Below are 14,754 nucleotides of genomic sequence, written 5' to 3'. Positions count from 1 at the left end.
TTAAAATGAAATTTTGAACAACTTTTCAGTTTTTATTTTTCATATCAATTTTCAATATCTTTTAAGCGACTGTCATTTGAACTAGTTTGCACATTAATGCCTAAAATTTATGATTTACCACAAATCGTCATAGGATACAATCCAGCAGAACTTTGAGGTGTTTTAATCAGGTTCTTTCATAGCCTGAATATTGACAGTAAATAGCCAAGTTTATGTCTTTGAAAGCTAGTCACCATTTCTGATTTCTTACAGGCATATGTTAATTTCTATTTTTATTTACCAGTGAAAAGAATGTGTAATGATCACCTGTGGTGATTGGAGATGGATGGCATCTACTGAAATTGTCCATTCCTCTATCTTAAGAAGTTCTGATCTTATGTTCATGAAACTTGGTCACAGTATTTATGAGCATAATATCTCAGCCGTATTTAATAACCAGATTGATCCTGTAAGTCTTCATAAAGTTATGGCCCTTGAATTACTCAAAGTTGAGTAAATTGACACTCCATGCTTATAAACTTAGCATTTTTTCCGATGTTCATCAAACTTGACCACAATGATTATGTTTGATAAGCAGCTGAATTGTCCCAGTGGCTTCGGTATTAGGAGGCTTTTCAGTTACTAAAAAAACGCAAAAATTGACTGTGGCTTCTCTCTACTTTGCCTGGTTCTTATCCAGTTTTCACCAAACTAGGTAACAATGTTGAAAGGGGGAATGTTCAACATTTGATAATGTATATATTTAGAAAGAATTCATTGAATACTATAAGCTGGCAAAAAAATATGGAAATTGGACTACAAATGAAAAAGATTAGGACTGGGACAATTACTCGGTTAATCGGATTCGATTTGATTACAAGGTGGAACAGATTTCAGTTTTGCTGAACTGGTAATCGCTTTCAAACAATAAACATAATCAACAGTCTCGGATTTCCATGTCGTGTTATATTGTAAATAAAATACAGCAAAATTGGACTTATTGTCACACTGCTTGCAAACGATAAAACTGATAAGTTCTAATGAAGTCAGCTGCTGGAAATACATTGATAGGGTCATCAGGAAAGAAAATATTTTCAATATGGTGGCCGATTAACCGGTTCGATTCGATTTCAAACAAAAGATTAACTGGTTTCAAAATTTTGAAATTGTCACAGCCCTAAAAAAGAAATTGCAATTAAGATATTACATTTCTATCAGTTAATTAAACGGTTGCCATTTTTGGCACAGTGACATTATCATCCTTTCCTCATGTAGGAATTGCTAAATATTGTATTTATGGCAAAATTGTGCTAAATACAATTAAACATGGAGCAAAAATTTAACATAAACACTTAAATTACACACATACTAAAGTTCATGTTATATTATGGCCCAAAAAATATGTTTCCCTGATTTATTATTCATTGATATGCCCATATAAGGAAATAATGATGATATCACTGTGCCCAAAATGGCTGCCATTTGAGTACATAGATGGCATTCAAATGGCTGTATCTTTTTTGTTTGTAGTCCAATTTTGATACTTTTTTCGTTAGTGTTAATGTTTCACCTACTTCTTCGTGATAAGGAATGATGCGGAATGTTGCATATTCATCTTTTAGGGTTTATTATCTCTGCCAAGTCTGATAACTAGCCAGGTTCTTCTCATTCCTCTTTGATCAAGGACTCTAAATTCACTTACCGGTTAAATTGCAGAAATGGAAGTCCCTTCTTCAACTGAAGCAGTTCTTATCCAGAGTTCAGCAGATTTAGTCAGAATGGTTATAGCAGATTAGACTTATTATCTTGGCCAACTTTGATAACCAGCTGGATGGTTATTTTAGAGTTATGCCCATGAATAAGTCAACTGAGTATGCTTAATAAGAGTTTTTAAAGTCAAAATCAAGTTTTTGTGACGGGTGTAGATATATTGTGACAGTTTGCCACAATTGTTCAAGTATACAAATTTCAACGAAAAAAATTATTTTGTGCATTTATTTTCACACGAATACTTGTTTTGAACAGGCCCAGTTGGTAGTATTAGCCTCACAGATCTCTGAGTCAGAAGGTGTGGATGTTGCTCTTGCTCAACCATCAAGGGAGGCAATGATCTTGGACCACACAAGGATGTATCCTAGGGTCTATTGAGTCCACACTGAACATCTTGCCAGACTCTGTATCACAGGAACACCTACCTGTTCGCAGGAAGAAACTCGAACATCTGGTAATAATACTTCGTTGCGTTTCATATCTTCATGAAAAATAGTTTGGGTAACAGTCACAGGTGAAACTAAGTTGTGATTTGGAGTGGAGATACATACCCTATATGGATTCGAATAAGATTTACAATCAAATAGAGTCAGAAAGTAACCTCCTATTAATGCTATCTAAACTTTTTATATCCCAACAATTCTGAAAACTTTTGTGCACACTAGTTGCTGATATGCTTCAAATTTTCAAGTCAAAAGCTTTGATAGTAACAGAGATATATGACTTTAACAAAAACTTTAACCAAAAATTCTAAGTTAAAAAGGAGCATAATTCTGTCAAAATTCAAATCAGAGTTATGGGGATTGTTTTTCCTAGTGTAGACTTTGATGGTGAATAAGTATTTTAAGTTTCAAGTCAAAAGCTTTGATAGTAACAGAGATACAATGTATTTGACTTGAACAAAAACTTTAACCAAAAATTCTAAGTTAAAAAGGAGCATACTTCTGTCAAAATTCAAATCAGAGTTATGGGGATTGTTTTTCCTAGTGTAGACTTTGATGGTAAATAAGTATTTTAAGTTTCAAGTCAAAAGCTTTGATAGTAACAGAGATACAATGTATTTGACTTGAACAAAAACTTTAACCAAAAATATAAGTTAAAAAGGGGCATAATTCTGTCAAAATTCAATTAAGAGTTATGGGGTTTGTTTCTTCTGGTGTAGACTTTGATGGTGAATAACTGTTTTCAAATCAATAGCTTTGATAGTAACAGAGATATTTGACTTTATAAAAAACTTTAACCAACGGCGATGCCAACGCCGGGGCGAGAGCGATAGCTCTTCTTTTTCTTAGAAAAGTCGAGCTAAGAAATAAAAAATTTCAAAAAAAAAATAATAAATAAATAGTTTTTTATTATCAAAAACTACACCAGGAGACACAATTCTAATAACTCTGCTTTGAATTTTGACAGAATTATGCCCCTTTTTACTTAGAATTTTTGATTAAAGTTTTTGTTAAAGTCAAATATCAAGTACTAAGATTGTTCAAATTATCCCCTTACGGACAAATATGGCCCCGCCCCGGGGGTCGCAAGTTTTACATAGACTTATATAGGAAAAAATGTTTAAAAATCTTCTTGTCTGAAACCACAACACTTAGACCTTTGATATTTGGTTTGTAGCATTGTCTTATGGTCCTCAACCAAAATTGTTCAAATTGTACCCCTTGGGTGAAAAGAAGCCCTGCCCTGGGGGTCCCTAGTTTTATATAGATTTATATAGGAAAAAGATTTAAAGATCTTCTTATCTGAAAACATACGACCTAGGCTTTTGATATTTGGTTTGATGCATTGTCTAGTAGTCTTCTACCAAAATTGTTCAAATCATGCCCCGGGGGTTAAAAGGGGCCCCGTCCTGGGGTCACTTAGTTATTATGTGAGTTAGATAGGAAAAATACTTAAAAAATCATCTGATCCTATTTCCAAGACTGTTTAATTATAATTACCTGATGACCCCAAGTAATATGATGTCACTTGACTGACCTTGACCTACTGACCTACTTTCTTGTTTTTTAAGATAGTCTTGAAATTTTGATGACAACACAGTTTTGCAAACAAATCGTAAAACTGAATTCCATTGACCATGAATGTGACCTACTGACTTTCTTAATATTTTATTATCAGTTTGACATTTGAAACATGTAGCTCATATTACTCAGGTGAGCGATCCAGGGTCATCATGACCCTCTTGTTTGTTGAAATGTTTGATAAAGTTAAATATCTCTGTTATTTTTAAAGCTTTTGACTTGAAACTTAAAATAGTTACTATCAAAGTTTGCACCAGGAGAAACAATTCCCATCACTCTGATTTCAATTTTGGCAGAGTTATGTCCCTTTTTAACTTGGAATTTTTTACTGGCAAAGCTCTAATTCAGAGCCAAGCACTAAGAAACGTCGAGCGCGCTGTATTACGGACAGCTCTTGTTTATTTGTTTTAAGATTAACTTGTCTTAGTTTTTACTATAAATAACTTATATTGTAACTTTCTTATAATTGACAGTAGGGAAAAACCAAGACTACTTTTCTGTGGTAAAACATAGATGCAACGTTCAAATTTTAGGAATATTTTAAAGTATCTCTGCCTGGTAAGGAGTTTTTTTGTTGATTTAGGAAAACAAAAGATTACAAAAATTACTACACAACCACAGAATTTAAATTTCATTTGCAAATACAGGTGCTAGTGTAAAGAAATTTGCTGTGACGGGCGTATATTGTGACATTCTCGCACTGTTGTTCTTTATACAAGACATATAAAAACAAGTGCCTTGAAATTGACTGTAATTGGAACACTGATATCAAGATCATATTTTTTTTTAAGTTTTCACAGAAATTTTGCAAATGGTTCGATTTTCAACATAATTTAAAATGAATGTCATTATGTCGTGCTGGTTCATACTGCTAAAATGAATTATGTCTTTGTGGAAAAAAGCTGTGCCTTAAACTGAAAATTATGTTTTAATTTAGTTAACGTACGGAGACAAGTATTCAAATGATGGTAAATTCGTGAACTATCAATTATATGATGTTATTATGTAAAAGAAATGCTGAAGTACTCGTAAAGTAATTTGACATATGTATCTTTTCCAGGCACATGTTTGCAGATCAAGAAAAGCTCTGGAGACATATATGCTTATGAAAGAATGCGACAAACAATTAGGAAACAACTTCGAGATGATCCTGGGGTTCAGGCCATTAGACAAAATACATATACCATTCTAATTGAAGGACAATTCGTATTATACTGGAAAATCCAGTAATCTTTGAGAAAAATGTCTTTGACTAAAAAGAGGTTATTACCATGTACTAGTCATCATATTCTGTTTTAGTTAATAGGTATAAATTATTTGAAAGAAAGTATATTCACTGCAAAATGCTGACATTTTGGGTCAAAGGTATTTAAAGATGACAGATTTGACGCTATATTCACTGTAGAATGCTGGTATTTTGGGTTATAGGTATTTGAAGATAATAGATTTGACCCCATATTCACGGCAGAATGCTAACATTTTTGGTCATAGGTATATGAGGATGATCGATTTGGCCCTATATTCACTGTAGAATGCTGACATTTTGGGCCATAGTTATTTGAAGATGATAGATTTGACCTTATATTCACTGCAGAATGCTGACATTTTGGATCATAGGTATTTGAAGATGATAGATTTGTACCTATATTCACTGCAGAATGCTGACATTTTGGGTCATAGGTATATGAAGATGATAGATTTGGCCCTATATTCACTGCAGAATGCTGACACTTTGGGTCATAGTTATTTGAAGATGATAGATTTGGACCTATATTCACTGCAGAATGCTGACATTTTGGGTCATAGGTATTGGAAGATGATAGATTTGACCTTATATTCACTGTAGAATGCTGACATTTTGGGTCATAGGTATTTGAAGATGATAGATTTGACCTTATATTCACTGCAGAAGGCTGACATTTTAGGTCATAGGTATTGGAAGATGATAGATTTGACCATATATTCACTGTAGAATGCTGACATTTTAGGTCATAGGTATTTAAAGATGATAGATTTGACCCTATATTCACTGCAGAATGCTGATATTTTGGGTCATAGGTATTTGAAGATGATAGATTTGACCCTATATTCACTGTAGAAGGCTGCCATTTTGGATCATAGGTATTTGAAGATGATAGATTTGACCCTATATTCACTGTAGAAGGCTGACATTTTGGATCATAGGTATTTGAAGAAGATAGATTTGACCCTATATAGTTTTGATGCAGTGTCTTGCTTAACATTAGAATTATTTTTGTAATTAGAGCAAAATGATATTGTAACAATTACATAGGTTTTTGAAAGCAGATATTTAATATTTTAGTCGGCTCACAAAGTATGTACTCAGAATTTCCATGTGAAAAGCGCGTTTTGACTATATTATGAAAAGTCCAATGAGGACCTTCTACCTGTCAATGACCAGCTCTTATTAAAGCTGCATGGCTCGAGATTTATGTCATTCTTCTCTAACCCTTACACTGATGAATTATTATTAAAAATGAACTTGCTTACCGAAAACGATACTGACTGAATGGCAAACAGTGCAGATCTTGATCAGACTGTACAGATATGAAGACTGATCATGATCTACCCTGGTTGCAAAAGGCAGAATCAATCATGTCCTGAGCATGATAAGGGTAATTACATTCATACAATCAAGCTGTTTGTAGAATATGTAGAAAAGCCATCCAAAGTGTTATTTACACAATAGAAATGCATTGTTCAGTTGAAGACATTCGGCTTTATTAGCTCACCTGAGCAATGCTCAGGTGAGTTCTTCTGATCGCTCGATGTCCGGTTTCTGTCGTCTGTCAACATTTAGATTGTGTATGCGATAGAGGCTGTATTTTTCAACTGATCTTCATAAAATTTGGCCAGAATGATAACCTTGATGAAATCTAGTTCAAGTTTGAATAGAGGTCATCTGGGGTCAAAAGTAGGTCACTAGGTCAAATCAAAGGAAAAGCTTGTATATGCGATAGAAGCTGTAATTTTCAATTGATCTTCCTATAATTAAGGCAAAATGATAACCATTATAAAATCTAGGCCGATTTTGAAAATGGGTCATCTTGGGTCGAAAACTAGGTCACTAGGTCAAATCAAAGAAAATCCTTGTGCATGCGATAGAGGCTGTATTTTTTCAATTAATCTTCATGAATTTTGGTCAGAATGATTGTTTCAATTAATCTTCATGAATTTTGGTCAGAATGATTGTTTTGATGAAATCTAGGTCAAGTTTGAATATTGGTCATCTGGGGTGAAAAAGTAGGTCACTAGGTCAAATCAAAGGAAAAGCTTGTATATGCGATAGAGGCTGTAATTTTCTATTGATCTTCCTATAATTAAGTCAGAATGATAGCCTTGATGAAATCTAGGACAAATTTGAATATGGGTCATATTGGGTCAAGAAATAGGTCACTAGGTCAAATCAAAGAAAAACCTTGTGTATGCAATAGAGACTGTATTTTTCAATTGATCTTCATGAAATTTTGTCAGAACAATTGCCTTGATACAATCTACATAAAGTTTGATTATGGGTCATCTTGGTTCAAAAAGTAGGTCGCTAGGTCAAATTAAAGAAAACCCTTCTGTATGCAATAGAGGCTGCATTTTTCAATTCATCTTCATGAAATTTGGTCAGAATGATTGCTTTGATGAAATCTAGGTCAAGTTCGAATATGGGTCATCTGGGTCAAAAAGTAGGTCACTAGGTTAAATCAAAGGAAAACCTTGTGTATGCGATAGAGGCTATTTTTTTCAACTGATCTTCATGAAATTTTGTCAGAATGATAGCCTTGATGAAATCTAGGTCAGGTTCGAATATGGGTCATCTGAGTTTAAAAACTAGGTCAAATCAAGGAAAAACCTTGTGTATGCAATAGGGGCTGCATTTTACACTGGATTTTCATAAAATCTGGTCAGAATGGTTGCCGTAATGAAATTTAGATCAAGTTCGAATATGGGTAGTCTGGGGTCAAAAGCTAGGTCACTAGGTCAAATCAAAGAAAAACATTATGTATGCAATAGAGGTTGTATTTTTCCATTGATCTTCATGAAATTTGGTCAGAATGATAGCCCTAATGAAATCTAAATCAAGTTCAAATATGGGTCATCTTGGTTCAAAAACTAGGTCACTAGGTCAAATCAAAGAAAATACTTATTTATACTTAAAATGTCTGCTCCAATTTTAATGATAATTTGTCAGAATATTTTTTCCATGAAATCACTATGTCAAACATGTTAACCCTGTTATGGTGTGTTGTGGGCCCAGTTGTTCGAAACTTTTACAGTTGATTAAGCTAACAGTCGATTAACTTTTAAAGTAATATTTCAACATTTTAGAACACTTAGAAAAACAAATGTATGACTTAAGGATTATGAACACTAAAATGTCTTTACAGCAAAATTAAAACATCATTCTAGTGTTTACCACCGAGACTAGTATTTTAAATCAAACTTTAACAGGCGATTAGTTTAACAGTCTGTGTTTCCCAGGTGAGCGACCTAGGGCCATCTTAGCCCTCTTGTTAGATATCATATTCATGAAATGTCAACCTTAATGATACTGATTTATGGCTATTTGATATATGTTGCTAGCTATTGTATATATATATATATATATTTTTTTTTATTGAAATGTTTATTTAACAGATTGTACTTTCAGTTTTATATATAATTGCATGACTTCTTTTTGTTTTTTTGGTGGTCAATATTATACACTTATTGAATGGTTTCCCGGTCAGTAGTAAAACTATACCCTTGAGGTCTGAAAGACTCAGTGCCTTAGTTAATATTATCTGTGTCTTCGTGTCTTCAGGCTATAGTAAGTAAGTAAGTAACAACTTTATTTAACGAGGCTACACATTGGGTGTCAAAGCTACAGTTTTGACTATAGGCTGGGAAGCCATTCAATAAATTTATTATCAAGACTTTGAGAAAAAGTAATGTGCAAGATAACTGAGATAAATTCTAACTTTGACATAACTAGTATTTCGTATAAAAGGGAGCTATGCTGGAATTGTTTTGTCATTTTGGCAAATCCGTCCGTTCCAAATTATTCATGGAAATAGCTTTAAAACTACTTAAGTCAATTAAACAGCATAATTGCAGTCAGCTATTTTCAATGACTCTTTTTATATCAATAAAAGAACAAATGAAAATTGGTATCTCGGAATTGCTTATCTCGGAATTGCTTATCTCAAAGCTAAGGTTACCTCTGAGAAGTGTTCATTTGCTGTCAAAATTCATTGTTCCTATAATGTATAACTTGTATCTTCATTCTGTTTATGGAAAGTTAGATATTCTTCAAATTCCAGTGTGTCAGTGTGAATGCTATGTTCCTTCTATGAGTTTGCAAGAATTTACATCTTAACGCGGCAAAATTATTTTCAAATTAGTGCGTTTCAAATTGTTCAGCACTCGCAAAATATTCATTAAATGTTTATGTAATGTACAGAAAGACATACGGCAAAAAAATGTTGTACCTAGTATTATTATAAGTCCAAAACAGTTTTTCTTTGTGTAAAACTACCATTCCCTTGGATTTTGAGATACCAAGTTACCTTTATTTAAATTGAATGTTTCTTAACCCAATGGTAGATGTTATTAAATGAAATTATACAGAACAGGAATCATCAATCTGTCTTGAAAAATAGCATCAGTCGCATCAAAATAATGTTTAGATCGTATGACCAAGGTCTATGTGATCGAGGTCGAGGTCACAATTAGAGGTCAGTGATTAAATTCGTGTTCATTCTTCTTAACCACTGGAAGGATTGTGACCACTCTATGTCCGTCATCAGTTGTGCGCCCGTCAACAATATCTAAAAGAATATTCTTTTGAAAACCACTGGGCAGAATACATCAAACTTCACAGGAATGATCCTTGTGTGCCCCCCTCCCCCCTTTCAAAATTTTACAACAAATTGAATTCCATACAGAACTCTGGTTGCCATGGCAATCGAAAGGAAAAAGTTTAATAATCTTGTCCAAAACCACAAGGCATAAAGCAAGGGTGGGTGGCGTCCAAAAGCATGTCTGCTCTCTAAGTTTCAGTTTTCATCCAGTCTTCACCAAGCTTCCTGACATTATGTTTGTGGGAATAGTATCTCGGCCAAGGTAAATAACCAGCGCACTCTCAGATTATGGCCCTTGAATCAAGCAAAATCCGATGACAGGCGTATTTTGTGACAGTCAGGCCCTCTTGTTCAGAAGAGTCATGACCCTTGATTTGTCAGTTCTTTGATGTCTTTACAACTTCTTAACCACTGGTTGGAATTCCACCAACTTTTACAGGAGTGATCACTGCAAAGCCTAGTAGTTCATTAATGGCCTTTAAATTTTGGCATTTTACAATGTCTGTGTAATAAGTGATGGGAGATTTTGTTTTTTTGTAAGAAAACAGTGTGTAGTTGCTCAGTATTTATTTAATGCCTTTATTAATGTTGACATGTATCAAATGTTCTGAAATGATTGAATGATAGCATTCAGGCTCTGGATGGACATTGTATTAATTGTTTGATCAGCAAGTTAATAGATTTAGGTTTAGGTTTAACGAAATGGAATTCAGTCGTATGTCCCCTACTGGTTGAAAACCAGTTTTAGGGATTTTAGGATTTTGTCGCGCTTCAAGTCCTTTTATCCATCAATCTGTGTTCGTCGGCAATTTTTATTTTGTGACTGAATCTTTGAAATTGAACTCTATTTTGTTAGAACTAAATCTTTTAACTCTAGGTCACACTTATAGAAAAATGCCAACAGGACTTTTTCCTATCCAGTCTTTAAGTCAACAGTTCATCAAATGATTTTACCGGTAATAATGCTTGGCACAAATATTCCCTACAAGATGTTGCATACAAAACTTCCAGACCCCTAGCCTAAAGGTCAATAATCACACTTAAGAGGTCAAAGGTAAACTTTGCATTTACAGTATCTGTTTTTGTATGCTCATCCTTTTAAGGGATTTTTAGCTTGACTATATGAGTTATGGAGAGCTATCCTACTAAACCTGGCATCGGCTTCATTCCAGGTCTGCCCCTTGGTTAAAGTTTTGATGCACTTTCTCTTTATCTCTGTTGAATTACTTGATGGATTTGTTTCAAACTCAAAATAATTTTCCCCATCATCATCCACATCATATGCCATAGGGGCCATAACTCTTGCACCAATATTTCATGATTTATCCCCCTTTTTACATAGATTTTCAGGTTAAAGTTTTGATGCACTTTCACTCTGTCTCAGTTATTACTAAATGGATATGATTCAAATTTAAAATGTTTGTTCAACATCATCACTCACATCATATGACACAAGGGCCTTAACTCTTACATCAATATTTCATGAATTATCCCCCTTTTACTTAGAGTATAAGGTTAAAGTTTTCATGCACTTCCTCTCTATCTCATTTATTCCTAAATGGATATGATTCAAACTTAAAACAGTTGTTAAACGTCATCACTCAACATCTTGTGACACAAGGTCCATATCTCTTAAACCAAAATTTTCCTGAATTATCCCCCTTTTACTTAAAATTTCAGGTTAAAGTTTGCATGCACTTTCACTCTATCTGTTAATACTACATGGATTTTGTTCAAACTTAATAGTTGTTCCACCTTATCATCCACATCATAAGACACAAGGTCCATAACTCGGCACAAATATTTCATGAATTATGCCCCCTCTGTTGAAAATTATGCGAATTTAATGTTTTGATACACTTTATCTTTTTCTCCCTTATTACTTAATACTTTTGACGCTAATTCAAGCTATTGTCCAATATCTTCATCCACATTGGAGTCATTCTACACTCCAGTGACAGCTCCAGCTTCCACAGATGTGCCCAGTTTCCAGCATCGAATAGTCAAGCGCGCTATCTCCTGTGACAGCTCTTGTAATATTACTCAGCACAAATGTTCCCATTAATTAGACCATGTGTCATGTGCAAAACCAGGACTCCTTGCTCAAAGGTAAAGGTTACACTTTGAGGTCAAAGGTCAATAGTTTTTGAGTTTGTTTTTTTTCCTTTTGGTCTGTACCATTGTGTTGCATTAAATGATTTGATTCTTTTTAGTATAAATGTTCCCTGTAATGAGACACCATGTCATGCAGAACACCCAGACCCCTAGCTCAAAGGTCAAGGTCACATTGAGTTCAAATATCATTAGGTTTTTTTTTCCTGTACAATCACTACTACTTTACATAAATGTTCAATATAATGAGATGTGTCATATGCAACACCTGAACCCCTAGCTCATAAGTCAAGGTCACACTTGAAGCTCAAAATTCAGTAGTTTTTTTCCTGTCAGGTCCAAAAGTAGGGATTTTGATATAATTTCACATAAATGTTACCTATAATGAAAGGACTTGTCATGCGTAATACCCAGACCCAAAAGCAGAGAGGTCAAGTTCATACTTCGAGGTAGAAAGTCAGTAGGTTTATATTTCACCTCTACCATCAGTTAAGTAATTTTTATTTTACTTGGCTAAAATGTTCCTTGAATGAGACAACAGGTTGTGCACAACACCCAAGTTTTATCTTAAAGTTCAAGGCCACACTCGGATGACAAAGGTCAAAATGATGATTCCTGTCTGGTTCAAAACTTTGTTAACCATCAGTGGGTCTTTACCAAGTTCATTACTTGGTATGAACGTTCCTCATAAGTTGCTTTGTCATGCCTAACAGCCAAATCCTTCACTTAAATGTCAAGTTGACGTTTTGAGGTCAAAATTAACATATATTTTTTCTTGTCATGTTTAAAAATTTTAATCTTGTCCTTTCTGCAGCTTTTTCATCCCTGCAAGATATTTAAATAACTTTGTATAAATTTTCAAAACATTAACCGTATGTGTCATATGAACCCAATTAAAAAGAATTGTTGGCATATTTTCTTCAGAATTACTTCCCTTTAATTACATTTTCACCTACCAATTGAACAAGAGTGGGAGACTGTCACAAAATACGCCCGTCATCGAATTTGGCCTAGTTCGAGGGCCTTAATCCAAGAGTGTCTAGGGCGATTTGACTGGTTATCAAACTTGGCTGAGTTATTTTGCCCACAAACATTGTCAGCAAGTCTGGTGAAGATCAGATGAAAAGCGTTCGACTAAGAAAGCAGACAAGGCTAAATTAGCAGATTTCTAGTAATTCAAGGATCATAATCCAAGAGTGCCTAGGGCAATTTGGCTGGTTATCGAAGTTGGCTGATATATAAAGCCGACAAACATTATCTGCAACTTTGTGGAGGATTGGATGAAAAGCGTTTAACTTAGAGAGCAGACAAGGCTAAATTGGCAATTTTTCAAGTAATTCAAGGGCCATAATCCAAGAGTGCCTTGGGTGATTTTGCTGGCAATCGAGCTTGGCCGAGATATTATACCCCCAAACATTGTCACCATGTTAAGTTTGATGAAGATTGGATGAAACTGTTCGACTTAAAGGGGAGACAAGGCTAATTTTGCAGATTTTCGAGAAATTCAAGGGCCATAACTCAAGAGTGCCTGGGGTACTTTGCTTGTTATCGGACTAGGTTGAGATATTATACCTACAAACATTGTAACCAAGTTTGCTAAAGATCGGATGAAAACTGTTCGACTTAGAGGGCGGACAAGACTAAATTTGCCTATTTTGAGTAATTCAAGGGCCATAACTCGAGAGTGCCTGGAGCGATTTAGCTGGTTACCGAACTAGGCCGAGATATGCCCACAGACATTGTCACCATGTTTGGTGAAGATCGGATGAAAACTGTTCGACTTAGAGAGTGGACATATTTTTGGATGCCGACCACCCCAGTTTTTCAGAGACGGGCGTATAAAAAAGGGGCCTTTTTTAAAAATACTTGTTTTATTTATAGATGCTTTAAGCAATTAACATTTGTTGATGTTTATGTAAATTTAAACCCAAACATTGTTTTTGGCTCACATGACCACAAAGTCCTCATGGTGAACTATTATGATCATGCTGTGTCCGTCGTTCGTCATGCATCCGTCCGTCTGTCAAGTCGTCTGTCAGTTGTCAACAATTTTGTTCAAACAACATATCTTCCAAAACCATAGAATGGATTTTAATGAAACTTGGTCATAATGTTACTAAGGTGCCCTGGTGGTCTTCTGCCAAAGTTGTTCAAACGGTTCAACTTGGTTGCACAAAGGGGCAGACAGAGGTAAAAATAGAAGAAAAAAACTTCAAACGTCATCTCCTAAACCAATGGTCCTATTTTAAAATAATTTTACACAAATGGTCCTTGTGTCACCCCCGACCAGTTTTGCTCAAATTAAACCGATTCGTCAAAAAACATGACCGCCAGAGGGCATGGTCCCTTTACCTTATATGTATATAGGGGAAATCATAAAAATCTTTAGTGACATTGCTGGCCCGATTTTGAAATTATTTTACACAAGTGGTCCTTGTGTGACCCTCTAACAAGATTGTTCAAATTATAGATTTGTCAAAAAACATGAGCACCAGAGGGCGTGGTCACTTTTCGCCATATGTATTGTCCTATTTTATTGAACTGTCAAATGCATATTGATTAAATGGGCGGTGCATATAATATTTTAATCTTCGGTTGATTTTCGGTACATTCCGTTTAGTATACGGAAAGTAACCAGCAAAAAAAAATGGTTTATTTTTAAAGCGTGTATACGTATATACGCAAGTCACGATAGATCAGTGGTCATCGTCAATAGCTTGAAACCTGGAGTTCGTAAGATCGATACCGTTCAGTATCTGAGTTGTTTTTTTTCCACAAATTTCAACAAACACTCTGTACATGTACATTTTTATCCAGTATTTCCTTCATTGTATTTTCACAAGTTTTTTTTTTTCATTTTTATCTCTTTCATTAATTTCTGATTTATATATATACTTTTTTATGTATTTTTTTCACAGTTCATTTCACGACTATACAAATTTCATAAATATGAATTACAACTAGCTAAATTCATCATTCAGTTTCATTCGCGGTGTGGGTACTGCTGTCATCGA

General features: G+C 34.5%; 2 protein-coding genes across 8 annotated transcripts in view; one reads left to right on the top strand and one right to left on the bottom strand.

The window, feature by feature from the left end:
- The window catches only part of LOC123527519 (ABC transporter F family member 4-like), a 182,739-nt gene that overhangs the window by 112,060 nt on the left and 55,925 nt on the right, over positions 1–14,754 (bottom strand). The window lies entirely within an intron of this gene.
- Positions 1–14,754, top strand: part of LOC123527516 (uncharacterized) — a 148,588-nt gene that overhangs the window by 132,158 nt on the left and 1,676 nt on the right. For all 7 annotated transcript variants that reach the window (XM_053523444.1, XM_053523447.1, XM_053523446.1 and 4 more), the window contains 2 exons: positions 2,005–2,203; positions 4,834–14,754. The exon at positions 4,834–14,754 is cut by the window's right edge and continues 1,676 nt beyond it. The gene's annotated coding sequence lies outside the window, so the exon portion shown is untranslated. The remainder of the gene's footprint in view (positions 1–2,004; positions 2,204–4,833) is intronic.

This window comes from Mercenaria mercenaria, chromosome 14, assembly GCF_021730395.1.
Source record: "Mercenaria mercenaria strain notata chromosome 14, MADL_Memer_1, whole genome shotgun sequence".
In the NCBI taxonomy this organism is placed as follows: Eukaryota; Metazoa; Mollusca; class Bivalvia; order Venerida; family Veneridae; genus Mercenaria; species Mercenaria mercenaria.
Note: the sequence above shows the minus strand (reverse complement) of the source record. Positions and strands in the feature narration are given on the sequence as shown.